At 36.6% G+C, this 19,067-nt stretch overlaps 1 pseudogene; it reads right to left on the bottom strand.

Moving 5' to 3' along the window:
• Positions 1–16,978: 16,978 nt before the first annotated feature.
• Positions 16,979–19,067, bottom strand: part of LOC127104165 (uncharacterized) — a 69,116-nt pseudogene continuing 67,027 nt past the window's right edge.

The raw sequence follows: 19,067 nt of genomic DNA, 5'->3' as shown, positions 1-19,067 counted from the left end.
TTCCAAATTCCACCTCAAAATTCACCATGATACAAGTTCCAAATGGAAAAGTGTTCAATATAAGAGTTATTCCTCTTGATCTAATCTTTCCAAAGAGTTCTAATTCATTCATTTTGGATGAGGTTTGCTAGGGTTGCGCATGGTGTTAACAGGACTGCATCAATTGGCAAAACCAAAACTTCAAATGATCATTTCACATTGCCTTGCCAATCAAGCTTGGTTCAGACCTCATTTCAGTTGGTTTTGGACCTTAGTGCATTGCTTCATGGGCCTGTACACGCCCATGCAAGCTTGAACATGACATTTCCAAATTTGGAAGAAATTGCAAGTGTGCAAATAACACTTGAATTTGCTATAAATAGAGACCCTCTGAGCTCATTTCAAGGGATCCTTGCGCGCCAGCTTTTCCTCTACTCTTCAAACCCTCACAATTCAAAGGAAAACCTGATAATTTTCACTTGAAAAATGAGTTTGAATCTCACTGTTTGGAGATTTAAAAACTCCAGGATCCCAAGCTTTGTACCAATCCTAAGCCACTTCTGCAAGCTATTGGAGCAAGATCAAACAAGAATTGAAGCAAGAGAGATCAAGTTCTGCACAACATTGAAGGTATTTTCCAAATTTTTTCTTCTCTTCGATTCTCACTCAATTCTCATCAATTCTCTTGGATCTTTGGTTGTCTGAAGTCCTACCAATGTAGGCAAGAAGATTGAGTTGCTTTGAGGTTAAATCGAAGCAACTCAATTGACACACCTCAAAATTCAACTCCTCATATCTTTATATATATTTGGAGTTAGTTAAAATTGAGGTTAGATTCGTGCTTTACGCCATTTTTTCTTTCAAATCATGTTCTCCTTTTTCATTTATCTCATGGCAATGATTGGACCAGTCCGGCCAAGGTCGCTTGAGAAGACGACCGACGCTTTGCTCCGACAATGATGTGGCGTGGTCCTGAACCATTGATCCAATTTAAAATGTTTTAATTATAAGCATTGGTTTGGATGACCAGTTGTGTGGCGCGCTGACTAAATTCCATCATGGAACGCACGTTTGTGGCACTTGATCTTCCACCTCAATTAATGAGGGAGATCAAGTGATCCACGTTTTTTTTTTGTATTTTCTGATTTTTATTTTATTCCTTTGATTTTTCATTGATTCATATTAATTTTAATATTGATCCAAAAAATATGAGAGTTTCACCAAATTTTTTTTAAATAAAATCCTCTTTCATATTTTGAATTAAAATTATTTTTTGGATCATTATTAATATTTTTTATGATTTAATTGATTTTTTGATTATTTTTAATTGTTTAAAAATACTTTTAAGTTTCCAAAAATTCTGAATTTTTTTTCTCCAAGGTCCTTTGACCTTGTTTGACCTATGATAAATCTCATGGCCATTTCTTTGGTGTTTTGATGAGGTTTTAGGAATTTGACCAACCATATTTAAATTAATGTATTATTTTTAGTATTTTTAATTGTTTAAATGTCAAAATAATTGTGTTAAGCCATTTTGGTTGACTTTGGAAGTTTGAGTTGTGTTGTTGGGCCTTTGTCAAGGTTGATTTGACTTTGCTAGGTTAAGATAATTGGACTTAGGGGATTGATGGAATGTACATTCCATCTCCTAAAATGAATGAATGATCTTAATTTGGTAAAAGTCCTCCTTTGTCCAATTTGAGTTTGATCTATCTTCCCTCCATCTTCATCTTATTCCCCTTCTTTATGCATTCATGTCATGGACCTATGATATCTTTATATCCTAAGGCTAGTTGATTGCAAAATCAACATGAGTATGGATGAGATTATGCCACTACTTTTGCATATTCTTTTTGTGTGTTGTATGTTTCATGAGCATAGTCCATTATACTATGTCTCTAACATGCATGAACACCAAAATTTTATTGTCCGACCTCAAATAGTTGTGACTTCTACATAAGTCCAATTACGATTGCTTAACAAAGCACTAAATTTTGACACAAAAGGCATAGCATTCTAGTTAGTGAGATTGTAAGTCTCCACTCTTTCATGGTATTGTGTGGAAACTTTGGCCTTTTTTCCTTCCTTTGGAAGATGTCTTGGTTCAAGGATCCATGATTGTGATAAGTGGGTTGAGTGTTCTCTAAAGAATGACTTAAAAATAAAAGTAAAAACAATACTAACTTCTAACTCATTAACAACTAACATTTAATTTCAAGTCATTTACTTTAATGCACTTTGTTTTTTAAGCCTTATTCATTTGCCATTATTCATACCATTCTAATTGTTTATGTTAATGTCATTTTTACTTTGTCCACTTGGACCATATTTTGTGATATATTTCGTTTGTGTATATAGTGTTTGTTTGTGTGGTCTTTGACCATTAATGTACATAATAAGAACAAAAACCCTAAAAATAATATTGTGTGGACTTTTGGTTTGATCTAAGACAATTGGACTTAGAATTTAGGCAACACTCCCTATGCAAAGGACTTGGCCAATGCCAACTTTCATGTAACCAAGTGCTTAAGAGTTGAAACTTCATCTGATACATTATTGAAGATCCATTTTAAGTTCATCTGCAACATGATCATTGTGAAGCTGTTATTTTGAACCTGTGACTTATGGCATCTTGAAATTCATCTGCTACATGGGCAAATTTGAAGAAAGATCATGGAGTTGCTAAGCTTGAATGTGGCTATCTTTATTTGATGCCTTACTCTTCAAGTTGATATATTGTGCATTGTTTGTTGCTTGATTCTAATGTCCAAGGGAATTTGGGTTTCTATATGACACTTCTGTCTATTGGATTGCAGCCCATTGGTCAGATCTTTTCAACTCTCAACTTTTAAATTTATGCTTAGGGTTAGTCTCTCCATCTCCTCCCCATTTCTTTAATTTCAAAATCTCTCCCTCCTTTCAAAAAATATTCTTTGCTTGTGTTTGTTGATTTTTAAACTTTGACCACTTTTGCAAATTAGAAACTTTGGCCTTACGCCATTGCATTTTCAAACTCATTTTCTTAATCAAACTTGTAAATAGACTTAACCATACTTGACTTAAAATTTTCAAAAGCCAAAAAGAACTAACTCATTCAAACCATTTTAGGCCTTTGTGCCTTTCAAACTTAAATTTTGTTAAAATCAATGTACCCACTTTGAAATTTATACCAAGAACTACGAGGTTTTGATCCCTCATTTTTATGTTCGTACGTACGCACAAGTCCGAAGGTCTTGTCAAACACAAAAATATAATTAATGAATTCTTTTCTCATCTCCCCATTCTATTTATTGCAAACATCATTTTATACAAAAACCCATATGCACACAAAAAAAAGGCTCCCTAGGAGTACCTAGGACACTTTGGGTGCTAACACCTTCCCTCTGTGTAACCAACCCCCTTACCTGTAATCTCTGGCATTTTATTAGTTTTGATTTGAAAACTTCTTATTTTTGGGTTTTGTTCGTACTTTTCCCTTTTCCCTTGGAAACAATAAAAGCGCGGGGGCGACTATTGTTATTTGATATCTAGCTTATCCACAACTTGATGATCATGAATTTCCCGCTACACAATTCACCTTTGATCTGATTCACAACCAAAGCTGAATCTCCATAGACATCAAGATATTTAATTCTGAGATGATTGGCCTCTTCAAGCCCCATAATGCAAGCTTCATACTCAGCCATATTGTTTGTACACTTGAAGGTCAATCTAGCTGTAAACAGAAAATGAGTGCCTTGAGGAGTAATAATCATTGCCCCAATGCCATTACCATACGAATTAACAACTCTATCAAATACCATGCCCCAACGGGAACCAGGCTAGCCCTTCTTCAAGCAATGGTTCATCACAATCTTTCATCTTCAAGTACAAAATCTCTTCATCAGGAAAATCATACTGCAGTGACTGGTAATCTTCAATTGGTTGGTGAGCCAAATGGTCAGCCATGACACTACCTTTAATAGGTTTTTAAGATCGATATTCAATATCATACTCATATAACAACATCTGCCAATGGGCGATCCTTCCAATTCAAGCAGGCTTCTCAAAAATGTACTTGATTGGATCCATTTTGGATATCAACCAAGTAGTGTGATTTAAAATATATTGGCACAAACACTTAGCAGCCCAAGCCAATGCGCAACATGTCTTCTCAAGCATAGAATACCGAGTCTCATAGCCAGTGAACTTCTTACTGACGTAGTAAATGGCATATTCTTTCTTCCCAAATTCATATTGCTGACCAAGAACACAACCCATACTCTCTTAAAGCACAGTCAAATATATGATCGAAGGTCTTCCTTCAACAGGTAGAGACATAATTAGAGGCTCAAGCATATATTCTTTGATAATATCAAAATCTTTATGGTAATCTTCGGTCCAATCACAAGACTGATCTTTTTGAAGAAGCTTGAATATAGGTGCACATGTGGTGGTCATGTGCGATATAAATCTCGAGATATAGTTCAAGCGGCCGAGAAAACCTCTGACTTGCTTCTCAATTTTGGGCGCAAGCATCTCTTATATTGCTTTGACCTTGGAAGGATCAACTTCAATACCCTTCTCACTGACAATAAAGCCCAACAACTTACCAGAGTGAACACCAAAAGTACACTTATTGGGATTCAAGCGGAGTTTATATTTCCTCAAACGTTGGAGTAACTTCAACAATTGCTCAAGATGCTCTTCTTCATCACTAGATTTAGAAATTATAACATCAACATAGACATCAATCTCTTCATGCATCATATCATGGAAAAGAGTGGTCATGGCTCTCTGGTATATTGCACCATCATTCTTTAAACCGAAAGGCATCACTCTATAACAGAATGTTCCCCAAGGTGTAATGAATATGGTCTTCTCCATATCTTCGGGTTCCATCTTGATTTGATTATAACCAGAAAATCCGTCCATAAATGAAAAGACTTTGAATTTAGTTGTATTGTCTACCAACATATCAATGTGTGGCAGAGGAAAATCATCTTTCGGACTGGCTTTGCTTAAATCTCTATAATGAACACACATACAGACTTTTCCATCTTTCTTAGGAACAAGCATAATATTGGCCACCCATTGCGGATATTCATAGGTAATAAGAAAACCAGCATCAATTTGCTTCTGCACTTCCTCTTTAATATTCACTACCATATCAGGATGAGTTCTTCTCAACTTTTGCTTGACCGACGGGCATTCTGGCTTCAATGGAAATCTACGTTCCACAATCTCAGAATCCAAACCATGCATATCTTGATAGGACCAAGCAAACACATCAGAATATTCGCGAAGAAGATCAATCAACCCCTTCTTAGCTTTTGGACACAGTTGAGACCCAATCTTGACTTCCTCCACATCATCATCGGAACCCAAGTTGACTAATTCAATCTGCTCTTCAAACGGATGAATGGATTTTTCCTCGTGCTCAACAAAATGGTATAACTCATCAGATACTTCTTCATCGTCATTCTCTACCTCAGCTTCAAACACAGGGAAATCAAAGTTTGGAGATGGAGTAGGATCATTACATTGAATGGGTTTGAGAACCAACCTGCACAATGATTTTGTATTTTAATTTTAGAGAAGTGAAGTACAAACAAATATTATGCAGATGAAAAGGTTATTATTTATTTATGTTCTTTGTGATTACCATTTTCAGAAAAAATATAAAAGTAAAAACAAACATAACGGATGTGGATGAATAAAATTTTATTTTGTTGATGATAATACTGAAAGCGCCCAACAATGTTTCACTTCTCCCTGAGGCATAGGAGAAGGATTTTTCTTAAAATAATAAAACAAATTACTTCAAATGGTGCATGACAACATGTACATCAACAGGAACCCAATTGTTGCAAGTCTGTCCGTATGTCACAAAGTTGGCACAAGGTTCGTTTTCATCGATGTCTTCAATAATGGCAGTTGAGTGTTGATCATCCTTGTGAATGAACCCTATATTGTGGAAAGCTTCTTACATCACCTTGACATTGGCGTTGAATGGCCCTTGCTGAAATTCCAACCCTGTTCTATTCTTATTCTCAATGACTTCCACAATGCGACCCCATTTGTCGGTGCTACCAGTCTGAACAACCTCTTTGGCATCCTTTAGAGAAGACATGGGTGCCCACATCTTCTTTAATTCATCATCAACAGATAAAGCTTGGAATGGTGTTCTAACTTCTTCTTCAGCATCTACATAAGTAAAGGATGACAAATGGCTTACCAATATTGCTTTCTCACCACCAACAACGACAAGTTTTCCGTTCTTCATAAATTTCATCTTCTGGTGCAGAGTAGGCATCACAACGCTAGCTTCATGGGTCCATGGTCTTCCCAACAAACAGCTGTAGGTCGAGTGAACATCCATCACTTGAAAAGTAATTTGAAAATCACTTGGACCTATCTTAAGCGGAAGGTACACTTCTCTAATGACAGTTTTTCGAGAACCATCAAACACTTTAACAACCACGCCACTGTATCTCATCGGGGTGCCTTGATAAGAAAGTCTTGCTAGAGTTGACTTTGGTAGCATATTCATCGACGATCCAGTATCAACCAATACATTGGATAGAGTTTCCTCTTTCCAATTCATTGAAATGTGAAGCGCCAAGTTATGATTTCTACCTTCCTCCGGAAGTTCTTCATCACAAAAGCTCAAGTTATTACAAGAAGTGATATTGTAACAATATGTTCAAACTGATCCACAGTAACATCGTGTTCCACGTAAGCTTGTTCGAATACCCTCTTCAAAGCTTCCATGTGTGCCTTAGAGTTCATCAATAATGACATCACATAAATTTTTGACGGAATTTGAAGCAACTTCTCCACAATGTTAAAATAACTTCTCTTAATCAGGCGCAATACCTCATCATCGTCATTAACCTCCAACCCGCTGGATTCACTAGACTGACATGCTTGAGCACTAATCGGATCAACTGCAAGAATCTTTGATTTCTTACCCACTAAAACATCTTCCACAACTCTTAGAAACACCGGGCTGAACACACGAACACTACGAGTCACCTTTACTACATTTGTGATATTCACCACTGAATCTGCAACTGGAAGAGGAACGTCTTGACCATTCTCAATCATGGTGGCATTATACTTGTACAACACAACTTTATCGGATGAATAGGGGACATGGCACGCTAACCGTATAACCAACGGAGATACCGATTTGTTTTCTTTTTTGCAGCTATTATCAAATTGAATAACTACCCGCTCAGGGGTCTTGAATACCGGCATGATGACGTTCACATCATTTCCTATATACTTCGATTGTTGAACTTGAATAACACTCTCATCCATCAACCTTTGGATATACACCCCCGAGGGTTGGTGCTGCAAAAAACACAACCATCATGGTCATGTTCACAATGGCTTACCAAGCACAAGTCTCTATGAATCTCCACCATCGATCTACGAATATGACGCACATAAAATACCCTGAAATTCCTAGGACATCCGTTCACCATGTTCACAGAAGCGTTGCCATAAGCAGGCAACGTGTTTGCTTTAACATTCGGTGCTCTATCTTCAAAGGACACCATACCTCTCTTGATTAGCTTCAGAACTTCATATTTTAGGGGTAACAATTTCCAATATCATGACCAGGGGATCCCTGGTGAAAAGCACAATGAAGATCAGGTTTGAACCACCATGGCAATGGTTCAGGAATTTGTGGAGGATTCATTGGTTGGATAAGATTCTTGACTACCAAGTAGGGGTACAATTCTGCATATGTCATAGGAATAGGGTCAAAAGAGACCTTCTTCCTCTCAAAGTTTTGATGATGATTGTTGTTATTGTTGTAGTTGGTACACTGTTGTGGTTGTTGTTGATGTTGTTGCTGAATAGGAACTGATTGATTTATTGAGTTGTTGGTAAAAATCGGAATTACTGATGATACTTGATGTTAATGTTGACGGGACTGGGAATTCTTCCTCACATGAGGCCTCCTCTGCCTCACTGCTGATACTGCGTTAGTTTCTCCTTCCTTCTATTTGGATAAGCTACCACCATACTTCTTGCTCGCTGATGCTTCATCTTTGGACAACCGTCCCTCTCAGACTCCTTCCTCCAATCTCATCCCCATGTTTACCATCTCGGTAAAATCATTAGAGGGACTTGCAATCATGCGTTCATAATAAAATGAACTCAGCGTCTTTAAGAATATCTTGGTCATTTCCTTTTCTTCCAAAGGTGGATCAATCTGAGCAGCTAACTCCCTCTATCTTTGAGCATATTCTTTGAATGTCTCTTTGTCCTTCTGAGACATCGATCTCAACTGATCCCTATCTGGCTTCATATCCACATTGTACTTATATTGTTTGACAAATGCCTCGACCAAGTTGTTAAAAGTACGGATGCTAGCACTTTCCAGGCCCATATACCATTTAAGGGCAGCTCCAGTCAGACTATCTTGGAAGTAGTGAATAAGCAGCTGATCGTTATCAGTCTAAGTAGACATCTTTCTAGCATACATGACAAGATGACTCAACGGACAAGTATTCCCCTTATATTTTATAAAGTCCGGGACCTTGAACTTCACCAGAATCTTGACATTAGGCATTAAACACAACTCGACAACACTCTTACCAAATAAGTCTTTCCCTCTTAGGGTCTTTAATTCCTTACGCAACTCAAGAAACTGATCCTTCATCTCATTAATCTTCTCATAAACAATTGTACCTTCAGACGGCTCAGAGAGGTAAATGGTTTCCTCGACACGAGGAAGAGTATGCATAATAGGAGGAGGAATGGACAAGACCTGGCTAGATGCCGGAACGGAAGAAAATGTTGGCGCGTACCCTTCAGGCACAAAGTTTGGTGGCATCCCCCACAGGAACCCGACAAGCATAGTAGGCGCAGATTGGCTGGCAGCAACAACAGGTACCGATGATGAAGAAATATCTGAAATGACAGTCCTCTGAGGAGGAGGAGTTGCATGGGGTGGAGACAGTTGGTTATGAGCAGTAATTATAGACTCCATCATGGCTGTGAGTCTAGAAATCTCATCCTTTAATTCCCTATTTTCTTGTTATAGTGATGAGTCAGCTTGGCTGATACACAAAAGAAGATTTGGTAAGAGATTTGGCGGAAGAAACCTGTTATGCAAATGCTGCATCAAAATGCAATGTTTTTTATTGTTTTTAATTTCAAGGAACATATGAAGTCTCATTTGCAAATATTTTCAATTAGTAATAACAATAATAACAATTCAATTGACCGTAAAATCCTTTTTATTCATAAAATTTGGAAGGATTACATTGAGTACAATTATAGAAACCAAAATACAAATACAAAAGAAAAGGAAACTACCATCCTAAGGATCCCTAGCAACTGCATCAGATGATCTGGCCAAGGGAGTGTACTTACTTCGGATGCATTGAATCTCTGACTCAAAAGACGTCTTCATCTGATCCTTCTCGAGGACAAGCTGATCAACATTCTTCTTCCAAGAACCATAAAGTTGAGGCATGCTAGAGGCAACTAAAACCTCCAGATCTCTTTGTCTCTTCACTACACGCTTCTCAAGAATCTCGACAAGTGCATATTTATCTTACGACTCAAATTACAACTCCTCATGCTTTCAGTTGAAAGCATGGAATCTCTCTTCCCAACAGTCTCTCCCTTGCTTCATCTTGGCAAGTATGTCTTCCAACTCCTCTACATCTTGTGTAAATACAAATGGTACAATCTGACTGATCCATCCATTAGGTTTATTGTGTATATAATTCAACTGATATTTTTCAATCCCACTGATTATGTTGATCAAAGTTTGCTTTGATAAACTAAATCCTTTGCACTATGCTTAGTTCCTCAAGCCTAATCAAGTGATAAAAAGACCATTGATCACTTGATAGGGCAAATCCCTTGTGTTCAAGTTGTACTAGACCTTAAGAGATAAAGACCTCAAGATTTAAATTCAAGCTCATGACTTCAAAGTTAGTACAAGGCATTCACATTACAGAAAGAGTGGACTACAGTTCAAGCACAACAAAGGTGTATCAACACTTGGCAATCATGATTCGTGTTGTGTGCCATGAGCCTTAAGAAATAGAGAAGGGTGAGAGGGGGCATTCCTATCCTCATTCTGAATATCTTTGGATACAAGACGAATGAACCAATTTCCCAGAGTATTCACCTCTATTCATAGAATTTAGTAGAATTCGAATAAAATGATTGTCAAGTCTCCTCCCACAACAAGCAACACTACATCATTAGGATCAAAAATCAGAATCTTATATCAGCAACTTGTGAATCATGATGAGAGTTACACGCTATGAGCCTTAAGTAATGAAGAGTGATGAGAGGGATTATTCATACCCTTGTCTAGAGTATACTTGGTTATGGGGCGTAGGCCCTAGATACCCAAGGTGTTTTCCTTCTTTCATAGACTTTATTGCAATTCGAATCTGGTAGTTAACAAGGTATCCCTCAGGAAAGTACATCACTGCAACATTGCAATGCTATCACAGTCTCTTTTTTGGATCCAGTTCCATACTCCCCTCCTTGGTGTCCATACATATTTTGGGATCATTACCTTAGGGTCACACATCCATTTCCTAATTGATTGCTTCATGCACTGCCTATACAGTTACAAACTTTTGTAGCCTATATTCATTGCTTCATGCACTGCCTACAGTTACAGACTTAGGCACCCTATATTCATTGCTTCATGCACTGCCTATACAATTACAAACTTTGGAATCCTTTTCTTATTGCTTCATGCACTTCCTAAAGTTACAGACTTTGGCAAAGCTCCATTCCTCCCTGCCTATACAGTTACAAATTGTGGCATCATTTCTCTTTGCCTTATGGAGTTTCAGAATCTAGGATTCATTTCCCTCTGCCTTGTGTAGTTACAGACTATGGCACATATCATTTCACTTTTCCCTACAAAGTTACAGACTTTGGCAAGCAAGCACTTCAATGAAAATACTACCAACTTTGACCTTTTTTGTGCTGCCTATACAATTATAGATTGTGGTTTTCTCTCATGCTATCCTTTAGGGTTGCAAACCCTAATAAACATCTTTTTCTACCTTGTAAAGTCTCAAACTATGGTAGCATTCTTGGTTCAGACCATGCCTTCACAAATTCTATTGGGCTAAACACCATTCATGGGTTAAAGCCACACTCTTGTTATTCAAGCAATTTTCTTTGCCTCTTGGAAACCCAATAAAATCTCTTTTATTTGTTCCATATTAGTTCCCCAAACTACAGAGCTTTGACTTTCTCATTGCATGGTGAGAATACTTAGGCACGAGGGTTCAAATCCTCTATGAGCACATTTATTTATTCACTCATTTTCTCTCATCATTCACCATTCACACAACCCCTTGGTTTAAACACCACACTTTCTTCCATTACCCGGTTTAAACACCATTACCCGGTTCAAACACCATTTTCCCACTTATATCATTTTTACCTTCTTTCTGAGGCAAACACCAAATATACCTCTTGACAGGTTAAAACACCGCTTCTATCGGTTCTTCTTTCATCTCCCACCTTTGGTTCCATGAACTACGGAGCTCTGAATTCCTTATTGCATTATAAGGATACGTAGGCATGAGGTCTCCAATCCTCACCGAGCACTTTATCTATTCCATTCTTCTTTTCTTTATTATTTCGAGAGTAATCTTTAGATAGTAACACCCATCCGGGCATAGAACAGTCAAAATAGTTCATGTTGAGTACAATGGATGTGAGGGGTGCTAATACCTTCTTCCTGAATAATTGACTTCCTTACCCGTTTCTCTTCCCCCGGGGTTTTATCGATGTTTTCCTTTTCCTTCGTGAATAAATAAAGTTCGATGGCGACTCTGTTGTATCTTCGAGATTGCTATGTGCTATGGTATATTTCCACTAGCTTTAAATGGCATGATAAAAACCAAACTGATCAGATACCACACCCCATGAACTATGGTTCCATAGTTAGGCCAATACCAAGATGCAAACCATATAATCAAGGACCTATAACCAAGAAGCAAGGTTTCCAAACCAAATAGTCCACCAATGACATGAACCATGAATGTTGGGAAACAAAGAATGTTAGGAAACAAAGACCATCAACCATGAAAGCTGGAAACAAGGGTACCAAACAAGCTAGGCTTTAAAAGATGCCAAGCAGGTTGGGTTTTAAGAGATGTGCCAAACAAGACTAGGCTTTAAAAGGTACCAAGCAAGTTTAGGGTTTGGAAGTGCCAATAAATATTGGGCTTTGGTTTTTACCGTATGTTATGACAAGGCTTCATGCTATGCTAGATGAATGATATGCATGAGTGAAGCAACATGATTAATGAATGATTATGATTTATGAAATGGTTAACCAGATGCTCGTGTGGAGGGAGGTGGGAGCTTTTAGGCTAGGATAAAGGTCATAAATACGTGATTCTATGACACCTACTTTAGGGTCAACAACTGTTATCACACCTCTGTGCTTATTTTGAAACATGGAGATAACTTACATCTATGTAGCCATTCTCAATTGCAGGTTGCAAGTTGAATGAGGTTGTTATGGATTAAGTGGTGACTTGCTAGTGCAGGTATGCTTTCTGCAGGTTTTGACATTTGCTTATTTTCTATTTAAAACTTATAATGTTAGTTGATTTTATATGGATTACTAAATGGTTATCAATGTTAATCTTCTGTTAGTGAAACCTGCTATATAACCTGATGATCAATTTTGAAATTCCAATTTAACTGAACATGCATTGTTTGTTATGTTGTTAGTTGGTTTTGAAAGTGCCCTGTTGTTAGCTTGTGTTAGGTTTGTGATTCAAATTCAGAACAAACTGTTAGTTCAGTTAGCAATGTGGGATTGATTTCTGTTAAAAAACTATTTGATGTTAGTTGTGGTTATTAAATTTTTGTTAAGTCTATTTCTCGTCCAGTTAGTAAATCAGCCTTGTTATGTTAATTGTTGTTAAGTGGCAATTAGTATGTGATGGATTAGTTGTCTTGTAAAATTAGTCACTAGTATAGGCTCATGAAATGGTTGTACTGCTGCAAATGTTAAATTGTTGTTAGTAAAATTATGACCCCTGCTAAATCTCTATTAAAATGATCATGTTGCAGTGAATGTCATATATGTATGTATGCTTGAGCAGCTAGTTGCTTGATTTTATGTTATGGCATACTAGTTGAATGGTTTACATTGCCTGCTATGATGTATTGTTTGCTAGCATGTATGTTATGATAGAGTTACTATTAGAAATATTTAGTATGATAGTCAATAGTTAGCTGCTATGTGAATTGGTATGTGATGTGAATTTTGTTATGGCTATGTTGAATCATTTTGAATGTATGGTATAAATGTTTCATATTGGTTTGTACATGTATGTTAGGCCTGCTACATGACTATGGTATTGATATGTCTTGGCTTGTTTTAAAAATGGTCATGGACTATCATAGAAGTAGGGGATGTTATGCTATGTATGCTACATGAATAAGTGCCTTATTATGTTTAAGTGAATGCGTCAATATGTGTTTGAATGGATGATTTAACATGTGTTTGAATGAATGCCACTTGACATTATCTTATGCAATATTGTAATTGATTCAGTAATGCATTGAATGCAGGGCTGTTAGAATGATGCAAAGCTTGTTCGTTGGCCATGATTCAAGAAGGCTTGGCATGAAAGTTCATGATGGTAAATTAAAGAAACCAAAGTTGTTTGCACAAGAAGAAAGTGTTTGGTCATGCAATCCAAGTGGAAGAATAAAAACTAATGAAGACGTAATATGGAAATTAGGGTTAGGACCATGGAACTTAGTCATGTGACTTTGGTCAACTTGTTCACCAAAGAGTCAACAATTGACCAAAAGTCAATTGTAGGCCAAACTTTATATTTTCTTGTAATTTTTTGTATGATTATTGTAAATTGATACTTATATGAATGAATTGAATTTTTGAATGGAAATAGCCCTTTAGATTCAATGAAATTCTTTACTTTCAAAATTGAGTTTTCCCTCCAAAATCCATGCTTAAACCAAAGCTTGAAACCATGACCTTTGAATGGATTATAAACTTGAATAAATGGACTTGGGATGCACCATGAATCAAATATCAATAGACTAGGGATGAATGATGAATCATGATAAAATAGACCACGAATGCACTATGAAACATGAACCAATGAATACACAATGGAATTGAATCAATGGACTTTGAATGTGTGATAAAACAAGAACCAATGGACCAACAATGGCAACTAGGATGCAACATGACTTGAATGAAATATGGAGTGGGACTTGAATAACAAAGCCTTGGATCAAGTGAATCATCAAGCACATAGACATGGTCAACAAATGATTAAACTTGATGAAAAATTCCACATAATAATGGCATGGTGCAAATCAAAGTGATCATATACCACACTCCATGAACTAGGGTTCCATAGTTAGGCCAATATCAAGATGAAAACCATACAATCAAGGTCCTTAAACAAAGAAGTAAGATTTCTAAACCAAATGGTCCACCAATAACATGAACCAAGAAACTAGGGTTTCCAACACCCCTATGTAAACCATATGATCAATGGGCATACCATGACACAATCTCTATAATCCCTAGGGTTGAAGATTGTGCAAACCCTAGCCTTTGTAGAATATGAGTACCATAAACTTTGAATCAGTGATGTATGTTTGAAAGTGTTAATATAAATGAATGATGTACATGTATTTTGGTATGAATGTGGGAAGATGAACCTCAAATCAAAATTCAGATGAAAAGTGAAAAAGGGTGGGCAAATTTTAGGGTATGACACAATCAACATAACTTCTCCCCATAACTATTTGGGTTGATGCTTTCCTTTCAACATACTTCTCACCATATTCATGATGGTTTTATTCTTCCTTTCTGCAATTACATTCTGTTGTGGATTGTAGGCTGGCACTACCTCATGCATAATCCCATCATTCTCACATAATGTGTTGAAGACTTTCGATAAATTTTCTCCACCACCATCAGTCATTATAATCTTGATTTTTTGACCACTTTCTCTTTCGACCATGGATTTAAACTTGGCAAATACCTCAATCACTCCACTTTTCTTGTTTATCAGGTAAGTCCATTTTTTTTGAAAATTCTGGTATGCATATATCAGATGTCGTATGTGATGTCACAACACTAATATCAGGACTTGGCACACCAATAATAGTAAACAGATAACAAATGTCGTATATGATGTCACGACACCAGGAATAGAACATGTCACACCAGAAACAATCATGCAGCTAACAAATGTTGTATACAATGTCACGACACCAAGTTCAGGACATGTCACACCAGAAACAATAACAGTGTAAAAAGAAGGAAGAAAATAACACAGATCAATTATTAACCCAGTTCGGTGCAACATCACATACATCTGGGGGCATCCAAGCCAGGAAGAAAATCCACTATAATAATATTAGTTTGAATTTCTAAACAACCCCTGGTTAATCACTACCCGTGGAATTTCTATCTAAGACTCTCCTAGATATGAGACCCTTCTCACTTCCCTTCAATTACACAATAATGATAACAACTGAAAAACAATCAAAGAATAGAAGACACACTTCCAATGAAAAAGAACACACTCTTGCTTAAAAGCTCATGAGTGATTCATAATTACAACTCAATAAACTCAATCCAATTAGAGTATCAAAGAGATACTAGAATGGATCACAAATAACAAAAGACAACTAAACCCTAACAATGACAATTTCCAGCGCAACTTCCTTGTTTTCTTAGGTTTAGAATCACCCAATAGCCCCAGAATAACATCAAATATGATGTCTCCTTAAATGTTTTTGCATCCATTATGCAAAATCAAATTTGACGTCTCCATAAATGTTTCGACCTCTAGTCTACACAATCTTCTGCATAATCAAATCAAATGTTTCCTTAAATGTTTTTACATTTGTTCTGCAAAATCAAATATGATGTCTCCATAAATGTTTTGACATCCAGTCTACACAATCTTCTACATAATCAAATCTGATGTCTCCATAAATGTTTCAACATCTAGTCTACACAATCTTCTACAGAATAAGATCGAAGGTTTCCTTAAATGTTTCGACATCCAATCTGTAAAATATTCTGCAGAATCAAATCAAATTTGATCTAATGCTTCCTTAAAATGTCTCAACATCCCTTTTTGTGAAACAAGTGCACAACTGGAAATGAAACAAGATTTCCTAAAATAAACCTTCTTGGACAATCATATATGATAGCTAAATATTTAGGGAATCTTCAAATATCTCATAAGAAAATAAGACTTCAAAGAAGTAAAACAAAGCATGCAAAGATGTATGATCAACATGTCATGACATCTTGCTCAACATCTTGTTGTGATACAAGTTTTAACAAAATTGATGCCAATCATAAAAACACAGAACTAACAATCTCCCCCTTTGGCAAATTTTGGCTAAAACAACCTTGGCATCATATAACTGGAGAAAAGATAAAACAACAACAATAATCACAAGCACAAAACCAAACACTTGGTATAACACCAAGACATATCAGAGGCACACGCAACATAAATAAGTAGTAGAAACCCAGCCTTACAGAAAAGACATAGAGACAAATAAACTATCACACTCCAAGCCTCCTTCAGAAACAAAATGTCAAGACATTCTGTATGACATCACAGCAAGCACATAACAACCTAAGCACAAACAGATCAAACTCCCCCTGAATGTCATGATCAACAACACATAAATAACTCCCCCTGTTACACAGAAAACATACTCCTCCTCAAAGAAACAACCTTCAGATAGAGAATAAAATAAATCAAAAGCACAACTAGAACAACTCTTCCCTATCTACTCTCCCTTTTTAGTCAGAATATGACAAACCAAGCAGAAATTCATCAATGGCAACAAAACAATAAATAAAACCAGTAGTAGGACATGTTATTTAGATGTACAGACCATGGCACACAAAGGTGCAATACTCAGGGAAAAGGCCCACAAAAAACATACAAAATAAAACAAAAAAACAAACAGCTCAGATGTCAGTAAAAGCGTATGATTCATTCCTTGTTGGCTCAATATTTGACTCTATGTCTTCATTATTTTCCAAAGCATCAGTCTGCTGAGATGATGTTCCAACATCTTCATCGACATCAGTCCCTTTTACATTAATAGAATCATCAACCACAACATTAATGGATTCCATCATGCCCTTGGTTCTAGAGTTAAATACCCTGTAAGCTCTACTATTTGTAGAGTGACCAAGAGATATCCCTTTGAGATTCAGATGTCCAAGCTTCTAGTGCCACAACTTGACTTCACCTTCTTTGGACATTAGACATATGGAAGAACAAGTAGTTTCATGTGGAACAACCTTAGTTTTCCACTTCTTTCTAGTTTAAATCTTTACATGATTAGCCCTAGGATGTGTTGGATGTTTTGGATAACCATGCAGTCTATAGCAGAAAGGCTTTATATGTCCATATTTACCATAATAATGATATTTCAAAGGCAAAAACTTGACTTTAGTTTGAGTTTTCAAATGTCTAGAAGGATGTTGTAACATTTGGTCGGACATCATGGGCTCATTCTTCCTTTCTGGAGGGATAAATTTTGTCACAGGGGGTTTTCCTTATTTATTTTGATATTGGTAATTAAAACATATACCTTTTAAGTTTACATCCTCTTTTCCAACTTGAAGAATTTCATCTAGCATATCATACTCATTGTTTAACATTCTTATGGATTTGGTCATGTTTTCAAGTTTAGAAGACAATAGAGTTACCTCATTTTCAAGATCAGTGACAATAGATAAAAGTTTTTCTTTTTCATCCTATAACATATCTACCTGTGAAAGCTATAACATGCTTAGCAGTTTCATCATCAGTTTCACCTTCAGATTCATATCTACCAGTGAAAGTTGTAACATGCTTAGCAGTTTCATCGTCAGTTTCACCTTCAAAATCATCAGACGAAGAAACAAACAAGCCCTTCTTTTGTTTCTTGAGACACGTGGGACATTTTGATCTAGTGTGACCAAAACCCTCACATTCATGACACTGAATACCTTTTCCTTGATTGGGCTTTTCTTTTGTTCTTGCTTTTCTCTGGGAATCACTATTCTTGCTGATGTGAGATGAGATATTCTTGACATTTAGTCTTGACTTCCTATCCATTCCCTTCAGCACCTTGTTGAATTGGCTCTTAAGCAGTACAATAGCAATATACATTCACTCATTAGTATCCAAGTCACATTGATCCTCTTCATCTTCAGTGTTTGATACAAAAGCTATGCTCTTGTTCTTCTTTTAATATTCGTCACTAATACCAAATTCAAAAGTTTGGAGTGACCCAACAAGTTCATCTACTCTCATGTTGCTGATGCCTTGGGCTTCTTCAATGGTTGTGACCTTCCTGTCAAATTTCTTAGGTAGGGACCTGAGAATTTTTCTAACCATCTTTTCTTCTGACATCTTCTCTCCCAAGGCACTAGATGAATTTGTAATTTCAAGAACATTCATGTGAAAATTATGAATAATATCATCATCTTTCATCTTTAGATTCTCAAATCTGGTAGTGAGAAGTTGAAGTCTAGACATCTTTACTTTAGATGTGCCATCATGGGTGGTTCTGAGAATTTGCCATGCATATTTAGCCACAATATAGGTGTTTATTAACTTGAATATGTTTTTGTCAACCCCATTGAATAGAGCATTCAAAGATTTAGAGTTTCTAAGAACCAGTTCATCTTATTCCTTAGACCAATCCTCTTTAGGCTTCACATCAGTAGTAACCTTCCTATCCTTTTCCTTCACAATAGGATGTTCCCAACCCTTGATGGAAACTTTTGAAGTCTTGCTATCCATATATTTTAGGAATGCCACCATAGGTGCCTTCCAATAATCATAGTTGGTGCCATCTAAAATGGGTAGTCTGTTAACAAATCCTCCTTCCATGGTACCAGAAAGTATTTTCCTCAGATCTCACCCAGAAACAGAGCAGGATGCATGCTCTAATACCATTTGAAAATTCTGGTAAGCAGATATCAGATGTCGTATGCGATGTCACGGAACTAATATAAGGACTACACACAATAATAACAGTAAGTAGATAGTAGATGTCGT

This window comes from Lathyrus oleraceus, chromosome 7 (assembly GCF_024323335.1).
Source record: "Lathyrus oleraceus cultivar Zhongwan6 chromosome 7, CAAS_Psat_ZW6_1.0, whole genome shotgun sequence".
Classification (NCBI taxonomy): Eukaryota; Viridiplantae; Streptophyta; class Magnoliopsida; order Fabales; family Fabaceae; genus Lathyrus; species Lathyrus oleraceus.
The sequence above is the reverse complement of the archived record's forward strand: the minus strand, read 5'-3'. Positions and strand labels throughout refer to the sequence as shown.